The 20,025-nt window shown below is 44.8% G+C and overlaps 1 protein-coding gene across 1 annotated transcript in view; it reads left to right on the top strand.

Moving 5' to 3' along the window:
• The window catches only part of GNA14 (G protein subunit alpha 14), a 162,241-nt gene that overhangs the window by 121,249 nt on the left and 20,967 nt on the right, over window positions 1-20,025 (top strand). The window lies entirely within an intron of this gene.

Genomic DNA, 20,025 nt, shown 5'->3' on the forward strand with positions numbered 1-20,025 from the left:
GGGTGTCCCTCTCAGTAGAAATGAAGTTTTGGCTTTCTCTGCTGTTAAGTGCTTAGCACTCACTCATCTGCAATTTGCTTTTCATTTCCCCAGATTTTCTCGTTACTGCTCTACAATATCTCCAATGTATTTTGTCCTTTTGGGTTGACAGGGATTTTATTTTTAATTGCTATCATTTTAGTAAGATTTTAGGAGAGGGCATATATACCGAGTTCACTATATATTATGGGTTGAGTTCTCCCCAAATTCATATGTTGGAGCCCTAACCTCCAATGTGACTGTATTTGGAGATGGGACCTTTAAAGAGGTTATTAAGGCTAGCTGAAGTCAAAAGGTTGGGGCCATAATCCAATAGGGCTGATATCCTCATAAGAAGAGGAGACACTAGGAGTGCACACACAGAGGAAAGGCCACGTGAAGACACAGCAAGAAGGCGGCCATCTGCAACCCAAGGAGAGAGGCCTCAGGAGAAAACAGAGCTGCCGATGACACCTTGATATTGCACTTCTAACCTCCAGAACTGTGCAAACATAAATTTCCGTTGTTTAAAGCACCCAGTCCCTGATATTTTATTTCAGCAGCCAGAGAAGACTACTACAGCGTGTTTAAGAGGAGGTCTAGCTCACATTCTTTCCACACCACCTCTTGGACACAAGTGTTCTTCACTTATACAGCTAATGTTTCCTGTCTAAATGGGAAATCCTCCATACACCTGTGTGAGAACGTCATTATTCTGTGCATGAACTCTTATTCTGGTTTGATTCGTTCAAAAGGCAACGATGAGCCAGCTGCTGTGCTGCGCTCCGTGGTTACTCAGAGATGAATAAGACACTGTTTCCTGCTCTCAGAGAGCCTCCTCCTCATTTACTACAGATGGCAATGCCAGTTTTCAGTATCCTGATTTTCTGTGCTATTTTAAAATACCAAAATAGGTATTTTTGTTGGTATAATTTAGTCATTTCAGTATTTTAAAAAATCTAAAATCTGAATCATTTCCCCAGGAAGTTGGATGGCACATTAACACATTTTTTCATTTCTAAAGCATTCTGACCACATCCCTCACCTGCGTAAACCCTTCTAAGCTGAATTATTGTTTGAATTCCCACTTCCCAAATTATTCATAAGGTGGAGCATCTCTTTTGTACATTTCTTAGTCATGTATATTTCTGCAAAGCCAATTTAGTTCTCAAGGATTCAAGCTAGAGGACCCCACTTAGGTCTCCTCCTGCAAAGATTTTAAGGAACCGAGAGGACAAGCCCACCTGGAGGCCTCACCCTACTTTTAGACCATCTCTGGGAACTCAGAACCCCAGAATACCCTGCCCAACAGTGCTGAGTGGCTTCCAGGGCCCATGTGTGTCTCTTCTCCAGGTGTTTCTGGTCAAGGGACATATACACAATCTTAGACCCTTGGGGGTTATGCAGGGACCTGAGAGCGCATGTCCTGTCCCCTTATATTTTGTGCCCTCTGACTCCTCTTTCTAAGCCACCATTTTAAAATTATATACCTCTATTGAGATACAATTCACATGCCATGCAATTCACCCCTCTAAAGTGTATAATTAAATGGTTTTTAGAAAATTTTAGAAAATTTTTTGTCCCCCATAAAAGAAACCCTGTACTCAGTTGGCAGTCACCTCCCCCGTTCTCCTCACCACCTCCCAGTCCTCTGCAACCACTGATCTACTTTTTGTCTCTATCATTTTGCGTATTTGGACATTTCATATAAATGGAATATGAATACAGTATGTAGCTTTTTGTGACTGGCTTCTTTCACTTAGCATAATGTTTTCAAGATTTATCCATATCCATCAGTATTTCATTCCTTTTTATTGCCAAATAATATTTCGTTGTATAGATATGCTACATTTTGTTTATCTACTTGTCCATTGTTGGGTATTTGGATTGTTTCCACTTTGGGGCTGTTGTGAAAAATACTGTAGTGAACATTCGTGAACAGGTGTTTATGTGGACATATATCTTATATTCTCTTGTGTACATACCTAGAAGTAGAATTGCTAGGTCATAGAGTAACTCTCTATATATCTAGGTGAGGAAATGTCGAGCTATTTTTCAAAGTGGCTGCATGATTTGCTGGTTCCATCAGCATTGTATGAAGGTCACTATTTCCCCACATCCTCGGCAACACTTGTTATTTTCTGTCCCTTTGAATATAGAAATCCTAGTGGGTATGAGCAGTATCTCTGTGGTTTTGATTTGTATTTCCCTGATGGCTAATGATGTTGAGCATCTTTTCATGTGCTTATCAAATATTTGTGTATGTGCTTATCGAATATTTGTGTATCTTCTTTGCAAAAATGTCTATTCAAATCCTTTGTTCAATTTTAATTGTTAGTCATCTTTTTATTACTGAATTGTTTAAGGGTTCTGTTTTCTGGATAGAAGTCCCTTATCAGATATATGATTTACAAATATTTTGTCCCATTATGTGGGTTGTTTTTTCGCTTTCCTGATAGTATTCTGTGAAGCACAAACGTCTTTAACTTTTATGTACTCTAATTTACCTATCTTTTTCCTGTTGTTGCTTTACTTTTGGTGTCATATCTCAGGATCCGTTGCCTAATTAAAGGTTGCAAAGGTTTACTCCTATGCTTCTTTCTAGATGTTTTATACTTTTAGCTCTTATGTTTAGGTCAAAGATCCATTTGGGGTTAAATTTTTTATACTGTGTGAGATAAGGATCCAGCTTCATTCTCTTGCTTGTGACTATCCAGATGTCCCAACACAGTTTGTTGAATAGACCATTCTTTTCTCATTGAATTGTCTTGGCACCCTTGTAAAAAACCAATTGAGCATAAATATAAGGATTTATTTCTAGACTTCCAACCTATTCAATTAACCTGGATGTCTAGCCTTATGCTAATAGCACACTGTCTTGATTACTGTAGCTTTTTAGTAAGTTTTGAAATTGGAAACTGCGAGTCCTCCAACTTTGTTCTTCTTTTCCAAGATTATTTTGGTGATTCTGGGTCTCTTGTCCTTCCATAAGAATTTTAGGATCAGCTTGTCAATTTATGGCCCCCCCCCCCCGAAAAAAAAGCCAGCTGAGACTTTGGTAGGGATTATATTGAATATGTAGGTCAGTTTGGAGAGTGCTGTCATCTTAAAAATATTCGTCTTCAGATCCATGACCATGAGATGTTTTCCATTCATTTGGATCTTCTTTAATTTCTTCTAACAATCTTTTGTAGTTTTCTGCATGCAAATCTTACAGTTCTTTTATTAAATTTATTCCTAAGTTATTTTATTCTTTTTGATGCTATTGCAAATGAAATTGTTTTCTTAATTTCATTTTTGTAATGTTGATTACTAGTGTATAAAATTACAATAGTTTTTTTTTATATTGATCTTTTTATCCTACATCCTTGCTGAACTTATTTATTAGTTCTACTAATTTTTAAATCTATTCCTTGGGATTCACAAATGCAAGATCATGTCATCTACAAATAGAGATAGTCTTACTTCTTCCTTTTCAATTTGGATTCCTTTTATTTCTTTTTCTGACTAATTTTCCTGGCCAGAACCTCCACTACAATGTTTCTCGTTGGAAGATAAGGGCCCAGAAATTCAGCCCTCCATCACTATGACTGAGGCCAGGCCACAGGAGATTCAATGAACAGAGAGGGGCTTTGTGAAACCGATAGTAACATGGTTCCACCCAACACACCTTCCCAGGATGACATTTCACAACATCTTATGACAGAAAAATACTGATGTATTGTCATCCATTTTCCAAGCTATCAATGGAAGTTCTAGTGCATAGATTCGCAGGTGTCTTTTATCTGTAAATAATTTGGGGGCCTGGGCAACAATGCTGATGTTAAGCCACATGGAGTTGAGTTCACTCGGACAACCACTGCCAGATTCAGCACTTTGCCAAATGCCAGAAGAAGACAAATCCAACTCCAAGAGCATCAGCCAGTAATAATAATTTTATTAATGGGCTGATCACATGGGGAAACAGACCTCCAAATCACCCTAATAGACCACTTCTCACTAATGCAGTTGGCACATATGTTACCTTTTATGTATTTGTTTATACTTGCTTATAATAATTTTCTGGATGGGTACTTTCTCCTCCCATTATACTTGAGCACCGAGACTTTTTAGCTACCTTTACCAGTCCTTGGACACCTGGAGTGGTGCGATGCACAGGCTGTGTGGTAGTGCCTCCTAGCTCAGGTGTGACTGCAGCAAATGACTTGAGTGATTGATTCCCCAGTCTGAGGACAAGTCCTAACTTTTATCCCATGATCTCACTTCCCTTCTGAACATCTCCCCTAAAATGCATCCTTGGCACTTCAAACACCATCTGTAGCAAAGTGACCCCTCACTGCCCATGTTCAGAATGCTCTTCTCCTAAGATTTACAACTTCTCAGGATGATGCCATTATCCTTCTTGTCCATCTCCCATGTTTATTTAATGTTAACACCTTCCTGTCCCTTGCTGCCTTTATTTAGTCTCTCATGGGTCATGCTGAGTCCCCCTGTTGGGTTTCTCTCAGATGTGCTCATTCGTCCCTCCCCGTGTGTTCTCAGGGCTCTCCCTCCACACAGAGTGGCCCAGATCATTAGAGTAGTCTCTGTTCAGCTGTTTCTTCAGTCAGTGAAAATTTGTTGCAAGATGAGCTTTCAAGCGTTGTTCTGATCGCATCTCTTTCCTGCTCAAACTACCTCAGTAGCTCCCCATTACTTATAAAATTCAACTCAAATTGTATAGCGTGCAAAGTTTTCCATGAATCAGCCCTGGCATTTCTTTTCTTTTAATCTCTTGCTAGGCCAAACCTCATCATCTTCCATTTGCGTCATTTTGCTTTCTTCCTCCCAGGTCTTTGCTTACGTTATCTCTTCTCTTCAGCCTTAAACAGCTTCCCCATCTCAGCATTTATCCTACTGCACTCTTACAGCTCATCTCAAAGACTCTCTTCTTTTTGAAATCCTTCCTGATCTCCCCAGTTAGTAGTAATCTCTTGTGCTTTCTGAACACCTGGGACACTTTAGCTGTAGCTTTCTTAGGCATTTGCCACTTTTTCTCTTATCAATTAGTTATGTTTGTAGATGTATGAAAAACTTACTCCCCTATAAGCTCTTTGCAAGGAAATGGACGTTGACTGAATCCATGGCAGGGTATTCTACAGCCTACATGGTTGACATTGCCACTCAGTGGGATCAGATCCTGATCGTTTCTCATATGGGCTTTATAGTTACCTGTATTTATCTCCCAGCCTCCCATTCTTCTCTTTCCTGTTGATCCTCATTGAAGATACTATCCAGAGTTATCCAATCAAGCACTCCTCTTCCCAAAATGATTCGATGCCACCCCATGACTCAATCTAGGCTCTTTACTCTTACCAGCCTCTGTCTCCCCATCCCAGCCCCACACACAGTCAGGTTCATTGGACATCCTGAAAATGCCATGGCCATTCTGTACCCCTGAGAGTTCTCCACTTCCCAGAGTGTCTGGATGCCTTGATAACTCCTTGCTGTCCTCCAAAATATAAATATTTCTTCTCTAAGTCCATGCCATACTCTTTTCCCTGCTGTCGCTATAAGTAAATCTGCTTCCTCTGCATAGCTCGCGTAGCCCCCAGAACATACTGAGGCACAGTTTTGTTTGTTTGCAGAATCATATGTGGACATGTCTGTCTCCCACCAAAGGCTGTAAACGCCCTGAAGAGTAGAGACTTTCTTTTTATCTTTGTAATATCAGCATCTAGTCATCTGGCAGATATTCAATAAATAGTTGAATGAATGAAAACAAAATCCAGGAATGCTTTTTAATTAAAGAGGAAACCGATGAGTGAACCACGACCAATCAAGCCAAGATTTATAGCTTCCTGAGAAAGAAAAACTGTCCAAACAGGGTCTGCAGGAGAACTTTCTGCATGATGTAATTCTCAGCCTCCTTCTGGGAAGTAATTAACATTCCTGATTAAATGCTTGAGCAATTCTCTGATCCTCCTAAATGATTAGGAACTTCTGGGAAGTTAGGGTTGTCCACCCAACTGACTGACTAACCTAATGGTCTTTAACCAGACTTTGTTTTTTGTTAGTCTTCCTTGCAAAGAGCTTGAAATAAAACTTTGACACATGTTTGTAAACAATTTGTCTGGAAACTTCTTCTTCTTCTTCTTCTTTTTTTTTTTTTTAACACAGTTCATCTTAAGACTATTTCTGGGCCCTCCCACTTCACAACAACTTATATGCGAATGCAATATCTTGTTCATTCTCTCTCTTCACTCTACCTTCCCCTCATGCAGTGACATACAATAAGAGAGGAAGGGGGAAGTAGTGCATCCTTAGAGGGGCTGAGACTGACAGATGGGCAGAGCACGGACACGGAGCACGTCGTGGACTGTCTAAGGAGCTTGGATTTTATACATATACCAAGGGAGGAAATTGACCTTAACCAAGATCTTCTGAAATTCAGAAAAATATACTGCATGTGCTAGGAGTTTTAAGAAGAATAGCATTCTTATCAGTCAGGATAGGCTAGGATATGCTGCAGAAGCAAACAATCCCCAAATCTCAGTGGCTTAGAACAACCAAGATTTATTTCTTGCTCATACCATGTGTCCAACCAGAAGAGTGATCTGCTGCACACGATAATCACTCAGGACCCAAAATAACAGAGGCTTCCCCATTTTATGGCTCCAGGGTTTGTTGCAACGAAGGAGAGAAGATAGAGAAGCATACAGCGGTAATTAAGCAACTAATTCCAAGTAAATGATTCTTCTTGGAAGTGACAAACTTCTCACATTTCATTGGCCAAAGAAGATTGCAAAGTCGCACCCAGCTTCAAGGAGGGCAGGAAAAGATCATCTTTCTATATTCCTGGAAGAGAGAAGCACCTGAAATATTTCCGAATACTCTACCCCACACAGCAAACATACTACAGAGGCAGAACAGCCTCTTCAGATCTTGGAGGATGTTTTAGATGGTGGCGGAATAGAGAACTCGGTGGACCTCTGTGTGTCTGAATGTAGGAGAGGGTCTCAGACCCTCAGAATGGTGGTGGGAGGAGCTTGGTAGACCCTCTTTACAGTGAAACCAATTAACTGGTGAAAATTATAACAACTATTTAAAGTCTCTGGAAATTTTCCTAAAAGGATAGAGCAAATGGAGAAACCTTTATTCAAGAAAATCTAGGGGCCGGCTCCGTGGCCGAGTTGTTAAGTTTGCGTGCTCCTCTGTGGGGGCCCAGGGTTCGGATCCTGGGCGCGGACATGGCACTGCTCGTCAGGCCACCTTGAGGTAGCGTCCCACATTCCACAACTAGAAGGACCTGCAACTAAGATATACAACTGTGTACGGGGGCGGGGGCACAGGGCGGGTTGGGGAGATAAAGCAGAAAAAAAGAAAAAAAGAAGATTGGCAACAGTTGTTAGCCCAGGTGCCAATCTTTAAAAAAAAAAGGAAAATCTATATCTCGGTAAGAACATCGAGTTGGTAGCTTTTGAGCCATGACCTGTTCTCGTGCCCCTTCCCCCAGCTCCATATGATGGAAGCTCTATGCTAGGAGGGTGTGGCTGAGAAGATGGGGGGCCACAGCTCCTAGCCTTCTCCTCCAGCTCCTAGTCCAGGGCTATGGTTTTACTCTGGGAGGGGCAGGCTGCTCACATATCTCATTCTCTCCAGCCCTGAGTGTGGAAGTGCTGTCTCAGCAAGTAGGGTTGAGAGATCCGGGCTCGCTTTCCCCACTCAGCTCTTACTCATGGGGGCAGCGCCTCTGTCCCAGGCATGGTAGGCTGAAAATACTGGGGCCTCAATGACCCCTACCCAAATCTGCTTGTAGAGTGGAGTTTCTATGTCAGGAGGGCCAAGAAAAGAAGAGTAAGGATTATCAATGCCCTCCCCACAACACACAGTGCCCACTTGTAGAGCAGAGGTTTCACTCCAGGAGAAGTGGGCCATTGTCCCCACCCCCAGCTCTGGCACAGGGATTCTACCCTGAGGGAGAGGCAGGAGGTCAAAATGGCATTTCTGTCAGAGAGGACTGACTTTACTTGGAATATAGCATGGAGACGTTCATGCCTAAGGTCATTGTCAAAAACAATGGAAATCTTGGTGGTGAGCAATTAAGGAGCTGCTGGTAGCTCGATGATACTAGTAGCACCAAGCAAAATGGCAGATTGAAAAGAGACAGCCAAGAATAACCTTCCTGAGATCACACGCACACGAAGGAGTCCAGAAGGCTGGGTGCATGCAAAGAGCTGAAAGGAAAAGAACTGTCAACCAAAACTCCTGTATCTCGCAAAGCTATCTTTCAAAAATGAAGGAAATCCTCGTACATTGTTGGTGGGAATTTAAAAAATGGGGCAGCTGCTTTCAAAAGCAGCCTGACAGTTCCCAAGAAAGTTAATCAATAGAGTTGCCTAGCTATTCCACTGCTAGGTATACACCCAAGAGAAATGAAAACACATCCCCACCAAAAACTTGTACCTGAATGCTCATAGCATTATTCATAATAGCCCCAAAGTGTCAGAAATCCAAACGTCTATCAACTGATGAACGGATAAATGTAGTGTATTCATACAATGGAAAATTATCATGCAATACACGGAAACGAAGTACCGATACGTGTGACAACATGGATGAAGCTTGAAAACGTTATGCTAAGTAAGAGAAGTCAGTCACAAAGGACCATGTGTTGTATGGTTCCATTTATAGAAAATTTCCAGAATTGGCAAATCCATAGAGACGGAGAGTATATTGTTGGTCGCCTAGAGCTGGGAAAGTGTGGAGGGAATGGGGAGTGACTGGGCATTATGTCCCTGGGTCTGCCGTGATCAAGGACCTCAAACAGAGTGGCTTAAAACAGCAGAAATGTATCCTCTCACCGTTCTGGAGGCCAGACGTGGGCAGGGCCATGCTCCCTCCAGACCTCTGGGAAGCATCCTTCCTAGCTTCTTCCAGCTTCTGGTGGCCCCAGGCAGCATCACTCCAGTTTCTTCCTCCCTCTTCCCTCTGTGTCTGGCTTCCTGGGCATTCCCTTCTCTGCACGTATCTGTGTCCACATTCCCCTCTTCTTATAAGCACGCTAGTCGTCCACATTAGGGCCCACCCTAATGACTTCTTTATCTTGACTTGATTTCATCTGCAGAGATCTTATTTCCAAAAAAGGTCATATTCACAGGTACCAGGGGTTAATACTTCAGCATATCTTTTTGGGGGGCATACTTCAACCCATAACAGACTGCTAATGGGTACAGGGTTTCTTTTTGGGGTGATAAAAATGTTCTAAAATTGATTATGGTGATGGTCGCATGACTCCTTGACTATTCTAAAAACCATTGAATTATACGTTTTCAATGGGTGAAGTGTGTGGTATGTGAATTATATCTGCATAAAGTTGGTCTGAAAAATGAAAGAGACTGAAGATATTCCCAGATTAAAAAAGAAAACACGAGAGAAATCATGGCTGGCAGAACTTCCTTAAAAGAAATACTAAAGGAAGTTCTTCAGGCAGAAAGGCAGGGACATCAGACAGGTATTCAAATCCACACGAAAAAACAGAGTTCCAGTAAAGGTAATTATGTAGGTACTGATAAAAGACAATATAATTATACGCTTCTTTTCTTTCTTCTCTTTGCTGATATCAGAAGCAATTGCATAAAGGAGAGGAATCCACACATGCACTTTCACCTGCATGAAGCCAGAATGACCCCAGCATTTCTCCTGAATTTTCGCCCTTCCCTCAGGCTGGTTCTGTCCGGCTTCCGAGATGCTCCCTGATCCTGAGATTTCCTGGCCTTGTTCAGGGCTCCTGGTATTATTCTCCAGCACCCACTCCTGAAATAGAAACCAAATAGTCATTTTTGAGACATTTCTACTTGCTTTTGATACTGGTTAAGAAACTACATATGTTCTCTGCTGAAGGAAAAAGAAAAACTTATCTAAAAGCTAATCACACTTTCTAAATGACAGAAATGTTTGGCTGGAGTTAAAAACTAAAGGTTAAGGATAAAGGTCCATTTTCTCAGATCTAATCCTCTTGGCCGTGGTCCTGCCTGTGGCGCACAGGGAGATTCTCTAAAGCAAAGGTCAGCATCTGTCTTAGATCTGACCGGCCCACATACAATGCAACCTTTTTTTCTTTTTTAAATGATATCAACTGATTCCAAACTGAGTTTTTTGGCAGCCCGGGGTCTTGGGTGTCTCAAGTGGAGAATTGTTATTGGCTCTGCCCAATTCACGGCAGCTGTTCTGGAGGCACCGTGCTGTGTCTGATTATGGTGAGGATCCACAGCATCTCTGCTCATCCGGCGAATGAATGAGTCTACGTGCTGCTGTGAGAGTTAGGACTCCCGTCTTCTACTGCCACGCTCTGAAATCTATAGGAGAGCCGGTACAACTCTGTGTTCTGAAATGGCCTGTTTTGCATTAGCAGCAGAGGATCAAGATAAGAGCTTGGTCTTCCAAACCCCACTGTCTTACCCTGTGCCTCCAACTCCAAGCTGTTCAGTACCTTTGAGTTGTTGTCACCAGAGGGCCATGGGGTGAGGATGAGGCCGAAAGTCACACGGGGCAACTCAAGTAGTTTCCTCACCGTGAGAAGAGCCATCTACAATAGAGAAGCCGTTGGAGCCCAGGAGGGAGGCCCAAGGACGGCAGATGTGGTGGAAGAAGTTGTTATTTGGGGTCTGTGGATCCTGGGGGAAGTTTGAAGCTCCCCAAAACCTGAAAGGCTGAGAAGGGCTGCAGAAAGAGTGAGCTGAGTCTTTCCTAACCCAAGTTGGGAGAAAGGAGGGAAGGCCAGGGAATCTCTAGAAAGATTTCGTCCAGCTGTTTCAAGAGGGAGCTGACAGTCAGAGCTGCTGCGCCTTTCGCTGCGGGAGAACTCCTCCCTTACCAGTGTCCCATGGACCAGACCCAGCCGGGTGAGCTCGCGGAGAAGAACTGCCCGCTGAGAGGCGTGGCCGCCTGGTCGACCTGGCTGAGCACATGCCCAGAGAAAGAGAACCAGCAGCTGGAAATCAAGATGTTGGCGGAGTTGGTTCCCTCTGGAGGCTCTGAGGGAATCTGTTCCATGCCTCTCTCCTAGCTCCGGGTGGTAGCCAGCCATCCTTGTCGTTCCTTGGCTTGACGCATCACTCAGGTCTCTGCCCCCATCATCACATCATCGTCTTCCCTGTGTCTCAGGGTGTCCTCTTCTGTCTCTTATAAGGACCTCTCTTTGGGTTTAGGGCCCTTGCTAATCCAGCGTTATCTTACCTCCATCCTTACCTTAATTACATCTGCAAAGGCACTATTTCCAAATGAGGTCATATTCTGGGATGGATGTAAATTTGGTGGGGACACTATTCAACTCACTGGAGTTTGGAGGAGCCTTCTGTCAGGCCTGTTGGGTGGGGAACCATGGCAGAGAAACGAAAGCAGAGAAGGAAATGAATTTGTTCAGGAGGGTTCCAGGAGCGCCCCAGGCACGGAGATGAGGGTGCCACAGGAGATTCTCCACATGACTCATTGGTGGCCTCGAGGGACCACAAAGGCTCGGTGGGCAGGTCCCCTCAGCCCGGGCCACTGTGAGGTGGGGGATGGGGCAGGGTTTGGAGATGCCTGGCAGAGGGAGGCCGTGAGATGCCAGGAGGATAAAAAGGCACTTTCTGGGCCCTGTGGGTTGTGAGAAAGCTTTGTACCTGTAAGTCAGAGGAGTCTGGGGTTGAATAAGGACGCATTATTATGCTTGGCTATGAGAAGCTGATTTGACATTTGAAAAAAAAATAAATGAAAATTGTTGAGGATCACGCCTTGCTAATATTTCATAAATAGCGGGAGACATCATGGGCCCAGCCTCCCCTGCAAGTCAGATTGACACGGATAGAACTCAGGGAAGAGTTTGCAGGTGGGACCTCGGAGACAAGGGGCTGAGAGCGGGAGGGGTCCTTGGGCAGGGGATGAGGGGTCGGGCCCTCTGTGGAGGAGACAGCCACGCGGGGACACATCACAGAAGCAGGGAAGGCCGTGGGTTTGCAGAGCTCAAATAAAGAGTCTGTGGAAGCAAATAGTAGGAGGTGAGGCCGGACGTCATTTTGACTGAATTCTGCAGACAGGAGGGCGCCGGGGCACCATCTCATGGGAGGACAACCTCTCTGGTCCGGACTTCTTCTCCTCAGTTGTGGTAAAATACACATTACATGAAAATTATTGTCTTACCCATTTTTAGGTGCACTGCTCGGTGGCGTTAAGTATATTCTCATCGTTGTGTGTTCCTTACTCCTTTTCATGTGGGAAGGGGGACTGAATGTTGGTGACGGAAAGAGTCCCATGAGGAGGTGGGCCTGGAGTCTTGGGTGAGGCGGAGAGAAAGTTGAGTCCTCCCCAGCTTGTGATAAGAAGAGCTTCGGTTTTGCAGATGAGCGGACTTTCTGGAACACTGGGAGCAGAGCAGAGACGTCATCCAGAGACAGATGGGCACTGCTTTCTGCTTTCTCCCCTCGAGGAGGTAGCCTTGCTGATGCTGAATTTGCTTTGAAAGCCAGGGCAAGGCCCTGCTAAACAGTCCCGGTACAGAAGCACCCAGATTTCTTTAGTGTCTTTACTACTATAAAATAATTTGGTAAATTGAAGATACTTTAGCACAACTTCTTTTCAAATGCATGGGGCATCCTTATGTTAAAAAAGTATTTGTTGTATATCCAACAGTCAAACTTAACAGAGTGACCTCTCTCTTAATTTGGTAATCATATTCTGACGAAACTCTGACATCTGGGTTAACTAAATCCAGAACTTAGGCTAACTGTACCTGGTTATGGTGGGGTCTCTTTCCACTAGCCCATAACCCATAGGAGACATGCAGGCTCGTGCACACGTGGCCAGCCCATCACCAGCCTCCCACTCTGCTCTGTCACAAGTGCTACCAAGACAAAGGGCTCGTGGCTCCCCCATACCCCTCAGGCCACGTGGAGGTCCCAGGAGACCCTTTTCCCCCTTCAAAGCTGTCCACTTGCACCTGGTTTCCCCTACAGGGAAGGGGGCAATGGCTGACAGAGGGCTATATGGACCAGCCTGGTGCCCCCTAGAGGCAGTCGCCTCTCCTCCACAGTCCCACCTACAGAGAGCCCAGACGTTGGCTAGAAGGGCCTCCTGCAGAACCGAGGCTAAGGGAGCCCTTGGGAAATCTGGGGTGCCCTACTCTCCTCAGGCTGCCCCCAGGCAGAAATCCCTGTGGGTTCTCCCTGCAAAAGGAAAACAACCACCAAGGCTGCATCCAGGATTAAACTGCCGTGTCGAAAGCATATCATTAAAGCAAGCTGTGACCCAAATATTTGTTGTGGTGTGCTTAAGAGTTTTTCAAGTTATTGAAAATAACGGAAAAAGTGAAACACCAAAAAGAAAAAAAGAAGAAAGAAAGAGAAAAAGAAACACCCCAGAGCAAGGAATGTTGTTGGATGATTCTCTGGGAGTTGTGTAGCAGTTTTTTATTTTCAGAAATATAAGCTTCAGTGTGGAGAGGGAACTGCAGAACTAGACACAAAGCATCATTGGCACATGATTTTGAGAGTTTAAAGGGTGGCAGGATGGGTGAGGGTGTCTACAGCCCAGATGGACGTGCATTTGAAATGAAAGACACGCCAGTGGGAAATAGGAGTGCCTGAAACATGATGTTAAATTCAGTGCAAAGAGTAGGACAACCTCACGCAGCTCCTTGTAGGCAAGGTTGACCGGCTGCCTTTTTGGAGATGCTGGTAGGATGTTGCCAGCTGCACAGAGCTGGCTGTTAGGGCATTGAGGAAGCTGTGTGGACAGCTTAGGGATGTGGGCAATTGGACTCAGTCCCTTTACACTCATTTGCTTATGGCTAGTGGAAGCGGCTTAACCTCGTATCGGTTTTTATACACTTCAAAGGAAATACCAGTAAAATTTAAATTTATAGAGCACTGTCCTCCAAGTATTTAATATTCTACTAGCCTTAGACGTAGCAGCAAAGATGTGTCTTCCACTAAACTCTAACTCTCAATCTCTCTTTCTCACTTTCTCAATGTCCCTCTCAAATAGTGAGAATGTTTGGGTCTTTACCTAGGTTTTATTCACGTTGTGACAGACTCCAAGATAAAATCCAGACCGTGTGATTCTGGCTGAAACTATAGGTGTGGGGTCTAAACCAAGCGCCATGGAGTCTGGCCACTGTCAGTGGATGCAGTTAGAGGAGCTGTCACTAGGTGGCGCCATGAGTCATAGTGGCAGGAACCATATGGCACGGCTCTCGCCAGTCATGGCTATTTATGGGCCTCGGTAAGAGTGATGCTTATTTTTCTATAAACATCGCACTGATATTGATATTGATATAAACCACCACCAACAATCATTAACTGATTTCAAGAACTGTTCATTGTATAAATGATATCTTTTAGCGTAAGGATTAAAGAATACCTGGGTTGGCATCAATGATGTGCCTGCAGGAGTGCATTTCTAACTCTGAGTTTCCATTTTCTGTGTTTAGAAGAGCACGTTTCCCCTCTCAGTCGCATGGTGAATGCCTGCCAGTCTTCGCTACGGAGACAGTCACGTGTTCTCGGGGCTTGGTGTCAGACGCTCTCTTACACTTCTCGCACCACACCTTGGAAGAAGCGGACTTCTTTCCAGGCCTTCCATCTCTGAAGGCCCCTTCCTCCTGTCTTTAGAGAAGCGCCTGGCCGTTGAATTCTGTATCCCAAGGAACTTTGTTTTAGGTTGTAGAGAGCCGTTGGCAGGCAAGGGTACTGGAAAGAGTTCTTCTGGCCTCACAATACCTGCCATGATCTCTTTGGAGTCTGGAGGGTTTCACAGGCAACCCCTATCCCCAACTCCTTCCTCCCTTAAAAATGTAAATATTTTAAAATCGGTGGAGCGAGGTGGTTAACTGCATAGGCTCTTGGGTCAGGCACACCTGGGGTTACATGGCTGTTCCTCCACTGCCACCTCCTCTCTGAGCCTCAGTTTCCTCATCTATTAAATCAGGATATTCAAAGTATCTAATTTCATGGGTGGTTGTAATGATCAAGTGGGATAACGCTTATACAAGGTGGTCACTTAATAACGGCTCAGTTTATACTAGCTATTGCTCTTATTTTGTTAGTTCATTTGTATTTCTGCCCTATTTCCTTTATATAACACATTGGAAGCTACTTATATAAATATCTACCTTAAAAAAAAACACTCAGTGCCAGCACAATTTTGAATTAAAATGCAGGCTGGGAGAAAAACAGAACACAGGAATTGTAGGATGTGGGTATTCATAAACTTCTACTGAGTTGCTTGGACTTAGCACATATTTGTTTCCGAGCTCCCCACTAGCTAAAGTGAAAAGAGAATCAGGTTCACTTATATGATGCCTATGGACTGCAAGACAAAACCTACCACTCCCTCAAGGAAGCATACTTGTTCTTGGTTCTTAATTCTAAAAATATACATTTGTTATATGGGGCATTAACTTGCAAATGCTAACTGATGTAAGGGAAAGTGACCCCAATAACAGCCCTGTGTGAGGCATCCTAGGCACTCCTTTATTATAAGCCAAGGGAAAAGTGAAAGGCAGTTATGCTCCCCAGAACTGTGAATAAGACCAAGTAGAAGGCAGAATTGTGAGATAGCCCCCAGAGTCACACCTCCCAGTGTACATACCCTGCATAATCCCCTCCCCTTGAGTGTGGGCAGGACCTTGATGGATTGCAGCCCCATGATTAGATTATGTGATGTGGCAAAGGTGAAGGGATTTTCTAGATGTAATCTCTAATCAGTTGGCTTTAAGTTAACCGGAAGGAAGATTGTCCTGGGTGGCATGACCTGATCAGTGCATTATTAGAAGACTGAGAGGTAAGCAGAGTCTCTTGCTGGTCTTGAAGAAATAGCTGCCGTGTCGGGAGAGGGTCATGTGGCTACGACCTGAGGACAGCCTCTAGGAGCTGAGAGTGATTTTCAGGGGACAGCCATCAAGAAAACTAGGACCTCAGTCCTGCAGTCACGAGGAACTGAATTCTGCCAACAGCTTGAATGAGCCTAGCAGAGGATCCTGAGTTCTAGGTGACAATGCAGCCCTGCAAACACTTTGATTTCAGCCTCGTGAGATGCTGAGCGGGGAGCTCAGTTGCACCATGCCTGGCGTCTGATCTACAGAAACTGAGATAACAACAGGAGGTTGGTTTAAGCAGCTAAGTTTTTGGCAGTTTGTTACCTGACAATAGAAATCTAATAAGATCAATGGCTGAAGTGCATCGCCCTTGGATAGATTCAGAATGAAACCTAGAACATCTAGGGCATTTCCCAAACTAAATTAACGTAACATTAGGAGAGGGAGATGTTAATAGATGTGCCACAAGAAAAAGAAAACTTGTGTTGCAGACCCTGACTGTGCACGTTTCAGAGAAGGCCTTTGTTCTCCTGCTGGGGCAGAGTCAGGTTCTTTGGTTGTAAGCAACAGAAATCAGCTGGCTAACGCATACAGGGGAGTTCATGGAAAGGCTACAGTGGAGGTCATGGAACGAGGAGAAGGCTGAAGAAACAGTGTCAGAATGGACAGGAACCTGGAAATTCCTGGGGTCTCCCTACCAAGAAAACCCTTGATGGCCCCATTGCCACCAGAATGAAAAAAAATTTCACCTTTTCCTTTCTCCTGGCGCTACTATTATCACATAATTCTGCTCAAGATTCGCAGTCTCAGTGAAGTGTGGGTCTGGCGCTTAGCCACAGGGGAGCAGGAGCCCTGAATCCACCTGCCAAGATCCACCGGGTAGTTCCCCCAAGGACAGTTGTAGCCAGAAGGAGAGAGAATGGATGGTGGTCCACCCTAAGGCAAAGGGGGTCCACAAAAATAGGATTGGGCTTGTGAATTTGGGGTAGAATTGGAGCTCTTCCCTTTGCTGAGTGTTAGAAGAAAGGAAAATCGCTCTTACAAGAAAAGGTGAAGAATTTAGAGCCGGTAAACTCCACAGCTTCAGGAGAAGGGGCTGAGGAAGTAGAGATGGAAGAGGGGTGGGACTGCTCAGATGGTAGAAGGCTGCGCAGCGTGACGCTTCGTTGTGAACCCAGGATTTTGAGCAGACTGGATGCTCTGTGTCAGGGGCGGAGAGGCTGAGCTTTGTGCCTGTGCAAGTGAGAGCAGATACTGACCTGGGAGGCTTAACCCCTGGGAAGCAGCAGAAAGCGCGGAAGAGCTTCTGACTCTCACGAGCTGTGGAACCAGCTGGGGTCTGAGCCAGTGAGACCCTGTGAGAAAACGGGGCCCCAGCTTCTGCGTAGGCTGCGTGGGTTTGGCAAGTAGTGTATCCTAAATACCCTCTTTGGAAACTCATAATAAAATGAGCCTATTAAAGATGCTGTGCTGTGTCTGGGTGGCCCCACTCAGTGTTGTTCTCTTTGTGGGGGTTGCCACAGGCTTCGGACAGCTGGCGTTCGCTCAGGGCAGTAAGTTCTCACTAAAGCTTCATTTGTTGATGGAATTCTGTTGTAGATTCAGGCTGGGGTTTTTTATGTCATACTTGTGTGCTTTCTCATTCTAATGTTTGGTGTTCTGATGAAACACTCTAACGACTGAATGTTTAAGAATTTGGTGTGCACAGTTACACAATTTTGTGAACTATACTGTGTCCTGTTAATGCATGTTGCTCCTTGATTTAATATATTTTATCAGTATTGACTAAAAGTAAAGATGTCATGTAACATTCATTTATTCACTCACACAATATTGATGTGCCAGCCACCACTCTGGGCACTTGGGGTGTATTGATGAGAAAAAAGAGACTAAGATTCCTGACCCTTCGGTGTGCGGACACAAACACACACACACACACACACACTCTCTCTCTCTCTCTCTCTCAACTTCTGGGAAGTCTTGCAGTTGAAGAAAACTTGGATGACTGTTTCAGCCTTGTCTTAAATTTGTCTAGATAAGGAACGTTTTCCTTCAGTATATTTACAACATCCTGCGGGGTAGCGTTCTACACACTGTGGTGCCCTGGGAAATGCTGACACAGCCATGGCTGGGCTATGCGTCCCTCAGAAGAAACATCCATCAATATCGTTTGTTTCTGCCTTTGGTGAGAGTCAGATGGCAGAGGGATTATTGATAAATTTTCCCCCTGGGTCAAGAGAGCAAATATTTTTTGCCACTTGAAGGGACATTCATGTGTTTCCCACATCCAATGGGTAGGTGACTTTGGTGCACACGGAGGCCTTCACTGAGACTGTCACTTAACTAGATGTCTGACCCATGTCTGCTGACAAGACCAGGATATTTCTAAGAGATTCTGGATCAAACAAGGTTGCAGTCAGAGCTCATTGGTCATTGTGTCTTACGGGCCCATGTCTCTCTTAAGCCAGGCTCTCTAGATTTATATTTGCCTCCCTGGGTCCCGGTGTGACACCTGGCACTCTCTCTGCTCTATGGGACTCTGGGGACTTGAAGAGATCCTGTCTCATTCTTTACACAAACATCCCCTACCCACCACCTCAGCTGATTGCTCGCTTGGGATTTTCTGACAGGAAGTATGAAGCTTAGTTAAATGTCTGTACAAGTTCAAGATGCTGGAGGAGGGAGGCACTTTGCAGTCATCCCAACAGGTTTCCTTCCTCGCCCCGTTACGGCAAAGAAACTCACATGATTGTGTAAAAGAATGGCTGAGTGGCTTTGCAGCATGTGGGCACATTCCACCTGCAATGGAATAACCTGAGGTCCAGAGTCCTCAGGGTCACTGATGAGTGTGTGATGAGAAAGGGAAAACAATTTGGGGTGATACCATCTTTTGGGGGTAACTGCCTATGATTTATTTTATTTTGAGGATATGTAAGACACAGGAGAGACATGGGCCAACACGTTGGTCGTGCTGATGATTTTTAGGGCCAAACCAGTAAAACCTTGACCCTGGGTCCCAGGAGAAGAAATGGCCCCTCATCCTTTGTGGTTCTATGCTGTGGCTGTTCCTTGTTCTTCAGTGGTGCAATCCCTTACATCCTCAGCCAGGTGTCATTCACTCATCCTCCCTTGGAAATTATGATGATTGCCTTGGGGCTCTCTAGAAAGAGCGATTATGGTGGGGGTGTTTTCCTTTGTACTTTGAAAGAAGGGCATCCACAAGACTAAATGTTTACTGAGCCTTATAATGAAAGAGTAGGTTCTTCAGGTCTGTGGAATGCTAATGTTGGAAAGATCACCCCCCGTGGCTCCCTGCCTCGTTTTACCAATGAGGAAACTGAGGCCCTGGCGTCGAATGGATTGATCTAAAGCTCCCTATCGGTGGATGGGCTGAAGTGATTATCCCCGGTCTCTTCCTGCCTGAACGAAGCTTCTCTTACACACGTGTTTTCTCTCTGCGGCGCGCCCCAGCCTTCTCAGCCTAAGAACATATGCGGCACTTCAGCACTGACCTGCGGGGCATTTTAAACTGCAAGATCACCAATAAAAAGCACAAAAATGCCAAAACATGGCACGAAATAGAGCGTGAACAGGACGCTTGTTCACCATATGAGGGCTGAAGCCAGAAGGCAGCCTCGGCTTGTCCCACCTCAGCTGGGAACGTGGGCGTTGGGAGCGTCAAATTTTTCACTGCTGTCTGCATGTCTGTAAATGGCTGTAAAAGTGCTGGAAGTTTTTTTTTATTGTTGAGGTATAATTGACATATTATGTTGGTTTTGGGTGTATGTGAGTTTTGATTTGGGGGTTACAAATAAATGCTAGCGACTTGGTGAATTTGCAAATACGGAATCCCTGAATAATGAGGACCGACTGCATGTCTGTCTTATTTTGAGGTGGCATGTAAGCTGCAGGCGCTGAGGAAGGCCCAGGGAGGTGGATGGGGGCCAGGTTACAATCACTACCATCTGTTGGAGTTTACTAGGTTCCAGGCACCGTGCCGAGCACTTTGTACTTTGCTGGCTGACCGTAAGCCCATGAGCAGAAGTGTTGAGACCCAAGAAGAGCCCCCATCTTGCCTTGGTGGATCCATCTTGTAAATCAAGACCCACGACCAGGGAGCATGAAGAATGCCCAAGTCGAGACAGAAAAGGCGATTCATATAACCTGACCAGCGG

The sequence above is a fragment of the Equus caballus genome, chromosome 23 (assembly GCF_041296265.1).
Source record: "Equus caballus isolate H_3958 breed thoroughbred chromosome 23, TB-T2T, whole genome shotgun sequence".
NCBI classification, from domain to species: Eukaryota; Metazoa; Chordata; class Mammalia; order Perissodactyla; family Equidae; genus Equus; species Equus caballus.